Genomic DNA, 14,594 nt, shown 5'->3' with positions numbered 1-14,594 from the left:
TCTACTATAAACCATCTATATCTATCTATACCCTAAACAAAACACTCTTTATTCTCTCATTAAATCCAAAGAAGTAACACTTTTTCATATTTTTCACTTTTTTTCTCTTTCCTTCGTTGCATCTATATTCTTTCTGCACAGACTTCATCTTTTTTTTTTTTTCTGATGCAATACACAGTTAACAGCCCTGTTACTAAAACACAGATCCTCTGAGCTCACATTTAGGATATTATTCCTCTCTGTGACACTGATCTTAACCAGCGCTGTCAGCTTGGTTATTCTGGTTTAATTCCCTGATTTCACACAGACGTCAAGCATCAATAAAACAGTGAGAACTCTTCCATGAGAAACAAGCGTATGAATCTGCACGAGGAGCTTAATAATTCAAACTGTAGGTGAAACCAAAGATTAATAAATACACAACATTTGAGTAACATGATGTACAGTAGTAGAGGCTACCAAGGCTAGCATAGAAATCGATACTCTTAGCATGTCACTTGAGTAAATTAAGTTAATTATGCAATTCTTTATTTTGAAGCTATAATGAAATGTACACATTACGATTTTCTTGCCCTTCAGATGCAGGTAATAAGCTGAGATGTCTTAATTTTGTACAAGGTTAATGAGCCTTCAGGTTAGCACCATGCAACGTTATCACTCGCTTAGTTAGAAAGCTCAATGTCTGACAAAAAAGCAATCAGCATTTCATTTTTAAAAGCAGTACCCTGCTGGACGCTGAAGAGATCCGGCGACATGACGGCAACGCTGTGAAGATTTGCTTTTCCGGTGTAAAATGAACATAACTCCTAGGTTGCTAAGAGTTAACTCCTGCTGTCAGCTTATAAGCCTTTTCTCATGTTTTGTATGAAAATCCTGGACTCTTGGTATGAGGTTTTCTCTGCATTACTAATAACAATACAGTTAAAGGCTTGTCACAACTGATTATTAAACCCGGGTAAAGTGAATCCTGGCTTGTGTAGTTATAGGATAAATTCAGATAAATCCAGCACACAGTGACTTTAAACCTCAGCTGTTTATTTCCAACTAAATAGAGTTTTATTGGATCACATATATTTATTTTTATATTCTTTTACATATTACTCATTTATTTTACCATTTTATGCACCATAAGGACTGACACTTAGTTTCATTAGTATCTATCTATCTATCTATCTATCTATCTATCTATCTATCTATCTATCTATCTATCTATCTATCTATCTATCTATCTATCTATCTAAATAATGTCCTGTCTTGTGCTTTCACCTTTAGCAGTAATAAAAAACACCAGGTCTGCCATACATACATACATATATATATATATCGTCACTGTCGGGCGGAAACCTTGTATGTCCAAATTTGATCAATTTCATATTTTTTCACATATCGATGCTATTGGTCAGTCCCCACGTGGGTCTGTTATTTTTACAAATTATTAACCAATCTAACGGCATATTTCTCCTCAAGAAGAGTCGCAACGAATCAACACGTCTTCTGAGGTAAATGTCTTCAAAACACTGGGCTCAAAGAAAAAAAAATCTTGACCCCCGCTAGTTCTGGTGCTCGTCTGAGGACAGGAATTTAGCGTAAGACAATCCACTGCAACGCGGACTAAACCCTGTGCACTGCAGATAAGGTACGGCGTTTTTTTAATTTCCTGAAAAATAATGGTTTTGGAGATACGAGGATTCCGCCTGACAGCGACGATATATACATATATATATATATATATATATATATATATATATATATATATATATATATATATATATATATATATAGTATCACACAGAAGTAAGTACACCCCTCACATTTTTGTAAATATTTTATTATATCTTTTCATGTGACAACACTAAAGAAATGACACTTTTCTACAATATAAAGTAGTGAGTGTACAGCGTGTGTAACAGTATAAATTTGCTGTCCCCTCAAAATAACTCAACACACAGCCATTAATGTCTAAACCACTGGCCACAAAAGTGAGTACACTCCTAAGTGAAAATGTACAAATTGGGGCCAAAGGGACCATTATTTTGCAACACTGCATTAACCCTCCCTCTTTAGTCTGCTTGTCTTCAGCAAACTGTTTGCGGGCTTTCTTGTGCATCATCTTTAGAAGAGGCTTCCTTCAGAGATGCAGACCAATTTGATGCAGCGTGTGGCGTATGGTCTGAGCACTGACAGGCTGACCCCACACCCCCCACACCCACCCCTTCAAACTCTGCAAAAATGCTGGCAGCATTTATTCATCTATTTCCCAAACACAAGTTCTGGATATGACGCTGACCACATGCACTCAACGTCTTTGGTCGACCATGGTGGAACCTGTCCTGTTAAACCACTGTATGGTCTTGGCCACCTTGCTGCAGCTCATTTCCAGGGTCTTGTCAAACTTCTTATAGCCTACGTCAACTTTATGTATAGCAACAATACTTTTTTCAGATCCTCGGAGAGTTCTTTGCCATGAGGTGGCATGTTGAACTTCCAGTGACCAGTATGAGAGAGTGAGGGGCGATAACACCAAATTTAACACACCTGCTCCCCATTCACACCTAAGACCTTGTAACACTAACGAGTCACATGACTCCAGGGACAGAAATGGCTAATTGCGCCCAATATATTGGTAATGTTATTTTTCACAGCTTTATTATTATTATTATTATTATTATTATTATTATTATTATTATTATTATTATTATTATTAATTTGCTTATATCAAACTTCCACAAAATATCCACTCAGTTAATTAAACAGTTGCCATCATAAATAGATCTTTCTATTACTAAAAGTTTAATCTACGTTTTTGGTTACCATTTCTAACACAGACACACACACACACACACACACACATACACACACACACACATTTATTATAAATTTTTTTCGCAGAAGCATTAAGATGTGACTGTTCAGTTTCTGACTTGGTCTCTGTTGCATATTTTCATGGCACCGCTTCAGACCAGGGCTTTATAAAAAGCTGTGCTAAGTTACAAGTGTGAAAGGTTCTTTTATCCGGGGTTAAAAACAGGCTTAAAAACAACAAAATCCGGGTTTCACTTGTGAAAAAAAAATCAATCCCCTGCTGATTTCCAGTGCTTTCCTTTTCACTGTATGAAGCGATGTACGAGCAATGCAATGAAAATTTTGCTTTTCAGAATAATCTATTTTCTCTGTGTTTCTAATGAAAAGCAATAACACCCAGACATTTGCATTTGCATTTCCCATTTTCCCCTCAGTGCCTCAGTGTGATTGCTTTTCTATCTCAGGCACCGATTCACCTTCAGATCACTTACACCATACAACAAAGCGATTCTGCCTTCCAGATTAAACGTCGGCTGTTTTTAGCTTGTTGACATCCTTTTTTTGGTCCGGTGTCATACTGCATCAGAAACCACATAAGCCAATCTAAAAGCATCGATAAAGCCGTTTGAGACGAACGCATGATGATTAACATCAAATATAGCAAATATATCTCAGGCTCGTGTAACATGTAACTGATTTCTTTCCTGCTCTAAAGACTAAATCGTTTGAATCGGGTTTTTCAGTCTGTTATATGTCACTTCATCTCCGCTCTTCTTCTACAGGCTTCTACACAAGGAAGCGTGAGGAAATCTCGACACCTAAAGACCGAGCGCTATCTCTGTGCCTGTACCAGAGCCAAACAGAGGAGTAGTGCAAATCACCCACTGAGAAGGGGAAAAAAGTACAAAATTCTCACCACTGTGATGCCAAAAGTGTTGCCTAGCAACCGCCTCCATTTGATTTTTAGCTCTATCCCATTCGTAAAGAAATGTACAAGTTTCATCACTGCTTTAAAATGCAAATACAATAATGTCTCGTATATAACTTTTAAAAAATAAAACCATAAAACATCCACAACTCCGATCTTTTCGATCTTTCTCAAACTTCTACCAATATAACTGAAGCGCTCTGAGATGACGCTATACGAGGGCTTGGTCTCAAATGGTACGTTGTTTATCTGGTCAGTCTTCCAAATAGAACAAAAGAAACTAATTAACATTCAGTTTTACCATCTCTTAAATATTTATTTGTTTATCAATTAAACCCAGACCATGTCTTTCTGTCCTTCTGTCCTTTGTTGACCGTCTTGGAAACTTAATTAAATGCTTAAAACTCCACAAACCAGCTTCACATTGACAAGGTGATCTCTGTTTCCACATAACACACAGTTGAGGCATGAGATCTGAGAAACTTCTCTGTCCATTCAGATCACTTTGTGTTCTTTTCCACTTTTTCTCCATCACTCCAACTAAAACGTTTTTTTGTTTGTTTGTTTGTTTTAGAAGACGTCTTGGCCACACCCTGTGTTTCACCGAGCCAGGATACTGGCTGAACCAAAAAAAGCTCCTCGGTGGATCATAACATAACAGAATGGACGTATAATTGTGTTACAGCGGCGATGCTGAAATCTGACCGAGACTCCAATCACTCCTCATGTTCAGCTGGTCTCCATCAAGGCTCCGATTCAAAGCCACAGCAGTTTCATATCCTGCACAGAGACGGCTTTCACCAGCTCGTCTAAGTCTGCCTTTTTAACCGAGATTAGAGTCAAGTTCCTCCTCTGACCTCTGAGAAAGAAAACAATACATTGTTCCTGCCTTCATTATATTCACAAAAAAATCACATTAATTAATTATTATCCATTTTTGTACCACCAGAATTATTATTATGTAATTACTGCTAATAATAATTATTACTATAATACTTTTTTCCTATTTTCATTTTGTAATATTTCTTTACTTTAATTTCAATTTTGCTATTTTAACTAAAGAATTAAAAATTAAGTAGCTGCACTGTAGTAATATACAAGATGTACTTTGTTTTAGAATATAACTAACATATGCACATCGTATTGTTTTAACATTTATATTTATTTATTCATTATAGCAATTAATCTTTACTGCAGAATTTACGTGTTATTATCTTGTATATTACACATTATATATTTTTTTTATTTATAATTTGTATTGTCTACTTATGATGAAGATGATGATGATGATGATGATGATGATGAAGCTCCTGTTGCATAGCTGCATGTTTTTTTTTTTTGTTTGTTTATTTCATTCTGTCCTCATTCCCTAACTCCACTGTTCTCTTTTTAGCCAGTGCTTTTGTCGTTCATTGAGAAAGGTCAGACTCTGTATAAGCACCGTGGGGGCGACTCACCGTGACTCATTTTACTCATAACAAACACCTAAAAGCATGATGATGCAAACCGGACACACAGATCGCTGTTTTTTCAGCACAGGATCTTGCTCTTCTGTGGATCTTGTAGCAGTTATAAAGCGGGAAAAGAGTACAGAGTGCTGGAGGGAGACTACAGTAACTCCTCTGAGCAAACACCTACAGCGTGATAATTAATCTTACTGCCAAATTAATGACTATACCGCTCAATTAGCGTGTGGAGTTCTAAAGACATGGTGTTTAACTGGAGCCTTACTGCATTTCTACAGTGTCTGTTCAAATAAAATCTGTATAGAAACCCAAACGCCCACTAAAATTTCACGCTCTGAGAATTAAAGGTGCAGTCAGTGATTTTTATACAAAAATATTGTAGTTCGGGGCACGGTGGCTTAGTGGTTAGCACGTTCGCCTCACACCTCCAGGGTCGGGGTTCGATTCCTGCCTCCACCTTGTGTGTGTGGAGTTTGCATGTTCTCCCCGTGCCTCGGGGGTTTCCTCCGGGTACTCTGGTTTCCTCCCCCGGTCCAAAGACATGCATGGTAGGTTGATTGGCATCTCTGGAAAATTGTCCGTAGTGTGTGATTGCGTGAGTGAATGAGAGTGTGTGTGTGTGCCCTGCGATGGGTTGGCACTCCGTCCAGGGTGTATCCTGCCTTGATGCCCAATGACGGCTGAGATAGGCACAGGCTCCCCGTGACCCGAGGTAGTTCGGATAAGCGGTAGAAGATGAATGAATGAATGAATGAATGAATGAATGAATGAATGAATATTAAAGCTCTTCATAACATCTTGGATTTTTAATAACACATCAGATCAAAGGAGAAACTCAAGACTTACAAAAAACGGCTCTCAAAAAAAAAGTAATAATAAATAATATTTATTTATATAAATAAATAAATAAATAAATAAATAAATAAATAAATAAATAAATAAATAAACAAGACGAACAAACATCCAGCCAATCAGAACAAAGGAATGTCTCGACCTGCCTTTCAGTCAGTGCTTAATAAAAAAGTTAAAACAGATGAAAAAGACAGCAATGACTGTAGACAGCCTGAAATAGCTGAATTTGGAAAACAAAAACAAAATTCTTGACTATGATTTACTAGATATCTAAAAATATCTAATATGTATGTATAAAATTAGAAGACAATAAATACATGTTTAGCAAGTGGGAAAAAATGAAAACTCATACTTCGTTAAATGTTTATTTATTATTATTATTTTTTACTCTCTCACACTCTTTCTATTTGTTTACCCTCTTCACCTTTTCATTTTTGGGGGCTGTGATTATGGCAGGATTGTTTGCGTGACTCTCAGAAACATCATATTATAGTCAAGTTTAGAAAACGCTGAAAAAACTAACGCCTAGCTACACTTGTAGATTAGCTAGACAGAATTGTCCATGCTAACTATTGTAAAGTGACTTTATCTGACTAGCTTCTCATTGTTTTGCTAATGGGGTCTTAAACCTGGAAATTTTACCAGACATAAATAAGAAAATAAGCAGCAGCAACTTATACTCAATGCCAAATGTATAAACGGATGAAGGAAGTGCTTAACTTATCCCAAAACTGATCTCAGACAGGAAGTTTTTACTCATATCAATACCAGGTTTAGCTGAACATAAACAGGAAGTATCGATGATGTGTCTGAAAAACACACTTTAGTGGAGTCTAACCCAATCTAGTGGATATAATAATATAATTAAACACATAGGAGAGGGAAAAATGGATAAATTACTGATATTGAGCCATTGCTCTCTATTCCACACCTCTGAGAAGTCTGGTCCAGACGTTACTTCACACCCAGACACTTGCTGACTGATCTCACCTGTCTCTCATTTACCTGTGCGTATATAACTTTTGTGTTTGGGTTTAGTTTGACTAACATTTTTTTTTTTTTTTTTAGTAGTAGTAGTTTGCCTTTAAGCTGTTGATTTGAGTTTGTTAAAAGGTTTTGTTCCAGGTTTTACACATTTGTAGGACAATTGGAAACTCTCCTCCGTTTACATGGCCATTTTTTTCCATTTACATTTGAATATTTTGTTTAATAGAGGTTACATTATTACAAATACTCGCTGTCCACTTTTTTAGGAACACCTACATAAGCATTCATTACACGCCTTATTGACTAAGTTTGTAGATACCAATGGAATTTGTGAATTTCCCAATGGGATGATTAATCCATCTATCTATCTATCTATCTATCTATCTATCTATCTATCTATCTATCTATCTATCTAGAGTATAAAGTATAAAAAACTTTCATAAAAAATTCCTAAGTCATTCTATATTTATATCACAGTATTCATCAGTAACTCTCCGTAGGTCTCGTGGTGGTCCAGAGACAGGATCCTGCACTCTCATTGCCGCGGCCTGGGTTTGATTCCCAAGCAGGGAGCTAACCCAGCCACTGAAGTCTTAGTGCCAGTTCCAAGCCCGGATAAAATGGGAAGGCTGGGTCAGGATGGGCATACGGAGTAAAACCTGTGCCAAATCTAATATGCGGACCACGAGATCTGCTGCTTTGACCCCAAACAGGAAGCAGCCAAATGAATATAAATATATATATAAAATAAATTCATAAGTAATCTGGCATACGGCAGCTCAGACCAGACTGTAGAAAAGTGCAGAAAGTGTCACACAAAACATCAAATCTTGAGGTGGCAGAGCTTCAGCTTTATCGCTTTAGAGGCTGAGGCTTACATATGAACTTGTATGTATATATGTATATCTTTTACGCACAAGTGTAGATTATGCTGAAAACACTAGATGTAACTGATTATTCAAAAGAAATAGATTCCATTGTTTGTGTGTTTTATAGCATAAGGGCGAGAACAGGATTCTGTCGGATACAAAGAGATAGTTTAGTGGGAGGTTTTTATTTGAATTGGGGAATAATTGCGGGAGTAATTGAGTCAGGACAAACTAATCCATGCACTTTAACATAAATATCCTTCTTTTAAATATTCCTTTTGAATATTCTTCTTGTTTAAACTCGGTTACTGTGTTTAGTTTTCGAAAGTTTTTTTAATGAAATTAAGTAACAAACAAAAAATTCATTCATTCACTTTCTACCGCTTATCCGAACTATCTCAGCTGTCATCGGGCATCAAGGCAGGATACACCCTGGACGGAGTGCCAACCCATCACAGGGCACGGGCACACACTCATTCACTCACGCAATCACACACTACGGACAATTTTCCAGAGATGCCAATCAACCTACCATGCAAGCCTTTGGACCGGGGGAGGAAACCGGAGTACCCGGAGGAAACCCTCGAGGCACGGGGAGAACAAGCAAATTCCACACACACAAGGCGGAGGCAGGAATTGAACCCGACCCTGGAGGTGTGAGGCGAACGTGCTAACCACTAAGCCACTGTGTGTGTGTGTGTGTGTGTGTGTGTCCCAACAAAAAATTTATTTATTTATTTATTTTATTATTATTAATATTATTATTTTGATGGTTGAACCATTAGAGCCAGAATTCATTCACCATGCTGTACAGTGTGGCCATTTCTTTCTTATTCGTAGGGTGAAATACAGATTTTTCTAATTGTTTAGTTTACAGCAAGTTTACTTCATGTTTAAATTTGAAATCAGACACACTGGGATTGTCTTACTTCTTAAAAAGGTTCCTTCCGATTAGAAGCTGATACTTTTTAGATATCGGTTCAGATCCAAATTGAGCTCCATTTAAATAAATAAATAAGTAAATAAATAAACATGCACCTTGGAGCAGGAACAGTATTTCCTGGACCACTTCAGAATTTCATTTGCACTCAATGTGTTGAGCTGTTTTTAGATCCTTCACAATGATACACACCTCATCCATCTGCCCCCTGATAAGGGCTGAGCACTGAACTCAACATTTCAGCAAAGACAGGAGCAAAATATACAAGGCTTCCTCAGGATTGAGGTCCATTTATCAGGGCTAAGCTATTTCAAAGAAATAATACCAGCAGTTCAGACCGCAGACATCAATTAAACGTTAAAGCTGGGAGTCAGCAGTTTAAATTAAATGTCAGATATTTGGGTTTATTTATTGCACTAGTTGGCACTGCGAGCAGAGCAGCGTGTCGTTACTGTTATAAGAGTCTGTCAGTGAGAAAAATGGAGTTGTAAAGTGTTGATTATGGGCTGCTGTGCATGTTCATGGTAACAAATTATAGGTTTGTGTGGGGAAAAGAACAAGTGTAGAAATTAATCGGGGCAATAATTAGGGATAAAATATCCCTCATCTGTGTAAAAATATAAACCCACTATGGAAGATGATGATAGTCGGTTTTGAGCTAGTGAGCAGTTGGTGGTGGTTCAAATCCCAAACAAGCTGCAACGATCCAGTGCTTAAGCAAATCCCTTACCTGACATTCACTCTAGACTAAAATCAAAATGTTAAATCAAAATTAAAAATTAAATTAAATTAAAATCAAAAAACACATCAGAAACTGGGATTAATTTAAGGTAATTTGGTCAGGAGCTGAAAAAAATCTTTCACACTTTTATACTGAGGAGTCATTCAGGCTATTCACTCACTCACTCATTTTCTACCGCTTATCCGAACTACCTCGGGTCACGGAGAGCCTGTGCCTATCTCAGGCGTCATCGGGCATCAAGACAGGATACACCCTCACCCTCATCAAGACACACACACTCTCATTCACTCACACACTCATACACTACGGACAATTTTCCAGAGATGCCAATCAACCTACCATGCATGTCTTTGGACCGGGGAGGAAACCGGAGTACCCGGAGGAAACCCCCGAGGCACGGGGAGAACATTCAAACTACACACACAAGGCGGAGGCGGGAATCGAACCCCCAACCCTGGAGGTGTGAGGCGAATGTGCTAACCAATAATTTGCATAGACCAGAGAGCTGCAGAGATTTTATAAGTATTTTTATAGACCAACCCACAAAAGATCATAGCTCTGGTTCCCTCAACTAAAAGCTAACATGATTTTTCCATCGATTGTTTTGGTGGAAAAATGCTTTGTGACCAAAAACCAAAAAAGGTGATTCTTGATTCGTACATAAAGATTATTTTGAAGCTTAAATACAATCAGCAGAAGTAAAAAATCTAAAACTATAAAGTCTGTAAACGGCTCTAAATCAGCTGTTTACTAGGTTATAGAATTAGGACACCATCAGCCTAAACACAAACAGGGAAAATAAACACTATTTTAAATGTTTCATGAACAGCATGAATCCCAGTGTTTTAATCCTTACACAATAATTGGACACTAATGAATTAAGGTTACCAGTATTTGTATGATTAGAAATAAACCTTCTTTATGATCTCTATAGAATGCTGACGTAACAGAGGATATAGTTCTACTGTATACTGTACTATCTATAATAAACATGATAATCCTGCTCAGGCCTCTGAAGACCTACTGAAGTCAATTAAATATGAAATGAAGTGACAGAGGAACGGAAAGGCAGCCTGTAGCTCTCCTTTAATTGGAACGGAACCTCGCGTTGGTCCCGTAATGAAAATACATGACAATTTAATGCAGTTAAAAGTGTATTAAGCGTGATAAATTGCATGGAAGTGACAGGCACAGGCGAAATTGGGTGAACTCAACACCACGACTGAGTGAGTCGTGTGTGTGTGTGTGTGTGTGTGTGTGTGTGTGCACGTGTGCGTGCTTGCGCCTGTTCTCTTACCTGTCCCTGAAATGATAAGCAGCACATCTTTAATTCATTACAGCAGCACTTCATCAAGATCAGCCTATTTTAAAGTGGGATGCCTTTTAGACTTTTAAGAACATAATGAATAGAAAGTGCATCAGGGCAGACGCCAAAAAGGTGGAGTGAGTGATAGAAGAGAGGAACAAATATGAGAGCCCTCCATCTTATACGATTATCACTTTAATGCCAAAGTTAATAGGGTTTACAGTAAGAGGAGGGTCATCTCTATTATTTATTGCCTAAATGAACAGCGAGCTCTTCGTGCACTTGATGTACTTGAGCACCTACTTTCTTTTCTTTTCTTTTTCTCTGCAAAGTCTGGAAGAAAGATGTACAAAAATAATAAAATAGACAGATAGATAGACAGATAGATAGATAGATAGATAGATAGATAGATAGATAGATAGATAGATAGATAGATAGATAGATAGATAGATAGATAGATAGAACTTTATTGTCATTGCATAGTACAGGTACACAGCAACGAAATGCAGTTTGGCATCTATGAGAAGTGCAAAATGTAGCAGTCGTGCAAAAGTGCAGATAAATATATAGCATATTTACAGCAAGTGGTATATATGAAAGCGTATACAGTGAATAAATATTACAGAATTACAGAAATGGTTCTAGGGTTATGGCATTGAAGAGGAGTGTGCAGAGTGAAAGGTTACAAGATTATGGCATTTAAGGAGTTAGCAAGCTGAATAAACAATCTACTATATATATATATATATATATATATATATATATATATATATATATATATATATATATATACAGTATACACACACATGTTATATACACATCGATGAATGTGAAATGTTGGGCAGAATGTACAGTAATGATATAATGATACATACAGATAAAAAATAGTGCAGATGTAATTAGGAGTGTAAAAAAAAAGCTGGAGACTCGCTCTACCTCAGTTCCATTGATGTTAACTGGTAGATGTCTCCTGCTGTTGGATTTCTGAATGTCCACAATGAGCTCTTTGGTCTTTGTGGTGTTGAGGGTCAGATTGTTGTTGGCACACCATGCTGACGGATTTCGGATCTATTCCCTGTAGGCCAAAGAGACATTTGTGCAATCGTTGTTGTCAGAAGCGACCTAACCAGATGACCACAGTCAAATCTTATTTAGTCTTTTATCAGAAGTTCGACTTGTTTTCTATATCAGATCACATCTTTCTATTAATTTATTAATTCTAATACTTTAGGGTTTCTGTAGTAACGGCTAAATCACAGGGACTCCTAAGGCTCCTTTACGTAAATAGATTTAAAAATGTGTCTGATCATAGGTCATGTTGATGTTTTATATGAAGACATTTATTTATTTATTTATTTATTTATTTATTTATTTATTTATTTATTTGCTTGTTTATTTGTTTTTAGGAGTCTCCAGTATCAGTGGTGAGTGAGTTTATGCTTTGTTGTTTTTTCTTGGTAACATGACAAGCTGCATTGTTGTTGATGTTGTTGATGTTTTGTTTTTTGTTGTTGATGTTGTTGATGTTTTGTTTTTGTTGTTGATGTTGATTTTGTTGATGTTGTTGCTCCTGTTGTTGATGTTGATTTTGTTGATGCTGATATTGTTGTTCCTGTTGATATTCATGTTTTTGTTGATGTTGTTGATGTTGTTGTTGTTGTTACTGTTGATGTTCATTTACATTTACATTTACAGCATTTGGCAGACGCCCTTATCCAGAGCGACGTACAATCACTGTTCAAAATTTTATATGAATATATAATCAATATAGTTCATGTTGATGTTGTTGATAATGTTCATGTTCATGTTGTTGTTGATGTTGTTATTGTTGTTGATGCTGTTGTTGCTGTTAATGATGTTGTTGTTGCTGATGTTGTTTTTGTTGATGTTATTGCTGTTGATGTTAATGATGTTGTTGTTGTTGATGTTGTCATGGTTGTTGTTGTTGTTGTTGTTTTTGTGGTTGTTGATGTTGTTGTTGTTGATGTGGTTGTTTTATTTCCTTAAACTTAAATAAATAAAATTAATTCTGAAGCATTGCATCTTTAGAGCTTTTTATGGATGATCCAAAACATTAAACGTAAATAAAAATGGAGAGAAATTAAGTATGTTTGTTAAAATAAAAAAAATCTCTCATCATCTCTCTTTCTCAGAAGAACAATTAGTCATTATGAGTTACTGATGTTTGAGATAAACAGAGCCTTCCTCTTGCTCTCAGACGACATTGCCATAGCAACCATAACATTATTTTACCACATACAGATTCAAACAACTCCACACATTCTTATGATGTTGGTTTCTATTGTACTGTTGGATCCTGTCTTATTTTATGACATCATTACATCATGATATAAGCCACACCCCCTGTAAATGTCTTCATTACAGAACATACTGGAAAGACTTTAACAAGTAGCTCATGTTTGCTTTGCAATAGAAAGTCAGGAAAATTAATGTGTGTGTTAAAAGAAAGAGGAAAACACTTCAGTCATTTGTGCTCTGCAATTAATGTGGCGATTTCTCCACCCGACCCAACCAGCGGGAAATTCTCTATTATGCTAATATGATTAGCCAGCTCCAAACATCCTCAACAATTACCGCAAGCTTGTCCCAGTCAGTGACTCGCCACATTCATTAACAAGGCAATAACAGAAATGGAGGGAAAAAGAAAACAAAAAAGTTCAAGTGTTGTGTCTTGTTATATAATGATGATTGGAGCTGGGTTTATTTTCAGTCTTCATTTTAGTCTGCTTATGAAAATGTAGTTTTTTTACTTCATTTGTCTCGGCAGAAAAAAATAAAATATATAACTTTAGAACGTTTTTCTTAATTTTTTTTTTTATTATAATTGTCATAATATCAGAATTTTGATCAGAATAACATGTTAAATTCATGTTTTTTAAATCCTGACTTGTTAATTGTTAATATTTGTAAGTTGTATTGTAATATTTAGTGCTTTTTGTGTATATTAATTTTTTTTTTAACTTTAATTTCTATTTAAAGCATTTTAAATTTAAACTTTAAATAACTGCAACATGAATAAAGATTATTTTAACTTTGTTAGAAGGAGAAACTGTATACAAATAAATTAATTCAGCTAACAATTTATTTATTTATTTATTTATTTATTTATTTATTTATGCCATAATTGGTGTTGGCTTGTGCAATAATAGGAAAGTAATTAATCATGGGGTGGAGTCATGTGACCTGACATGAAGTCTAACAGCATCCTCTAATTACTCTTATGCCAAAGTAACATGTTAATAATTATAAAATCTGAATTTCTTTAACAACTTATTTCAGCTTTAAACAGTGGTTCCCTCACTAGCTTCACTTTTTTCTTTCTTTTTTAGTTAAAAAAAAACAAAGCACAGCTGATTCTAAAGATTCTTTCGATTAATAAGAAACTTCACTCTATCAACTATTACATGCAGGTTTTTTTTAATCTTTTTGTTTGATTGTTTTCTTTGTTTTAGTTTAATCTGTGATTTGCCAGAGATGCTGTTATAATAAAGTAATTAACACCTTTTGGATAGTTAGTAAGAAGAATCTCAAATAAAATGTGGTATAATTATTATGTCAATTAAATCAAACTGAGAGTAAAAAAAAAAAGATTAAAAAAGGAGTTCCTTTTCTTTTTATTATGCAGCAAGCTGGAATAATGTAAAGGGGTAAAAAAAAAAAAGAATCAGATCATCATTGACT

Source organism: Tachysurus vachellii, chromosome 20 (assembly GCF_030014155.1).
Source record: "Tachysurus vachellii isolate PV-2020 chromosome 20, HZAU_Pvac_v1, whole genome shotgun sequence".
Classification (NCBI taxonomy): Eukaryota; Metazoa; Chordata; class Actinopteri; order Siluriformes; family Bagridae; genus Tachysurus; species Tachysurus vachellii.
This window is presented reverse-complemented; position numbering follows the sequence as displayed.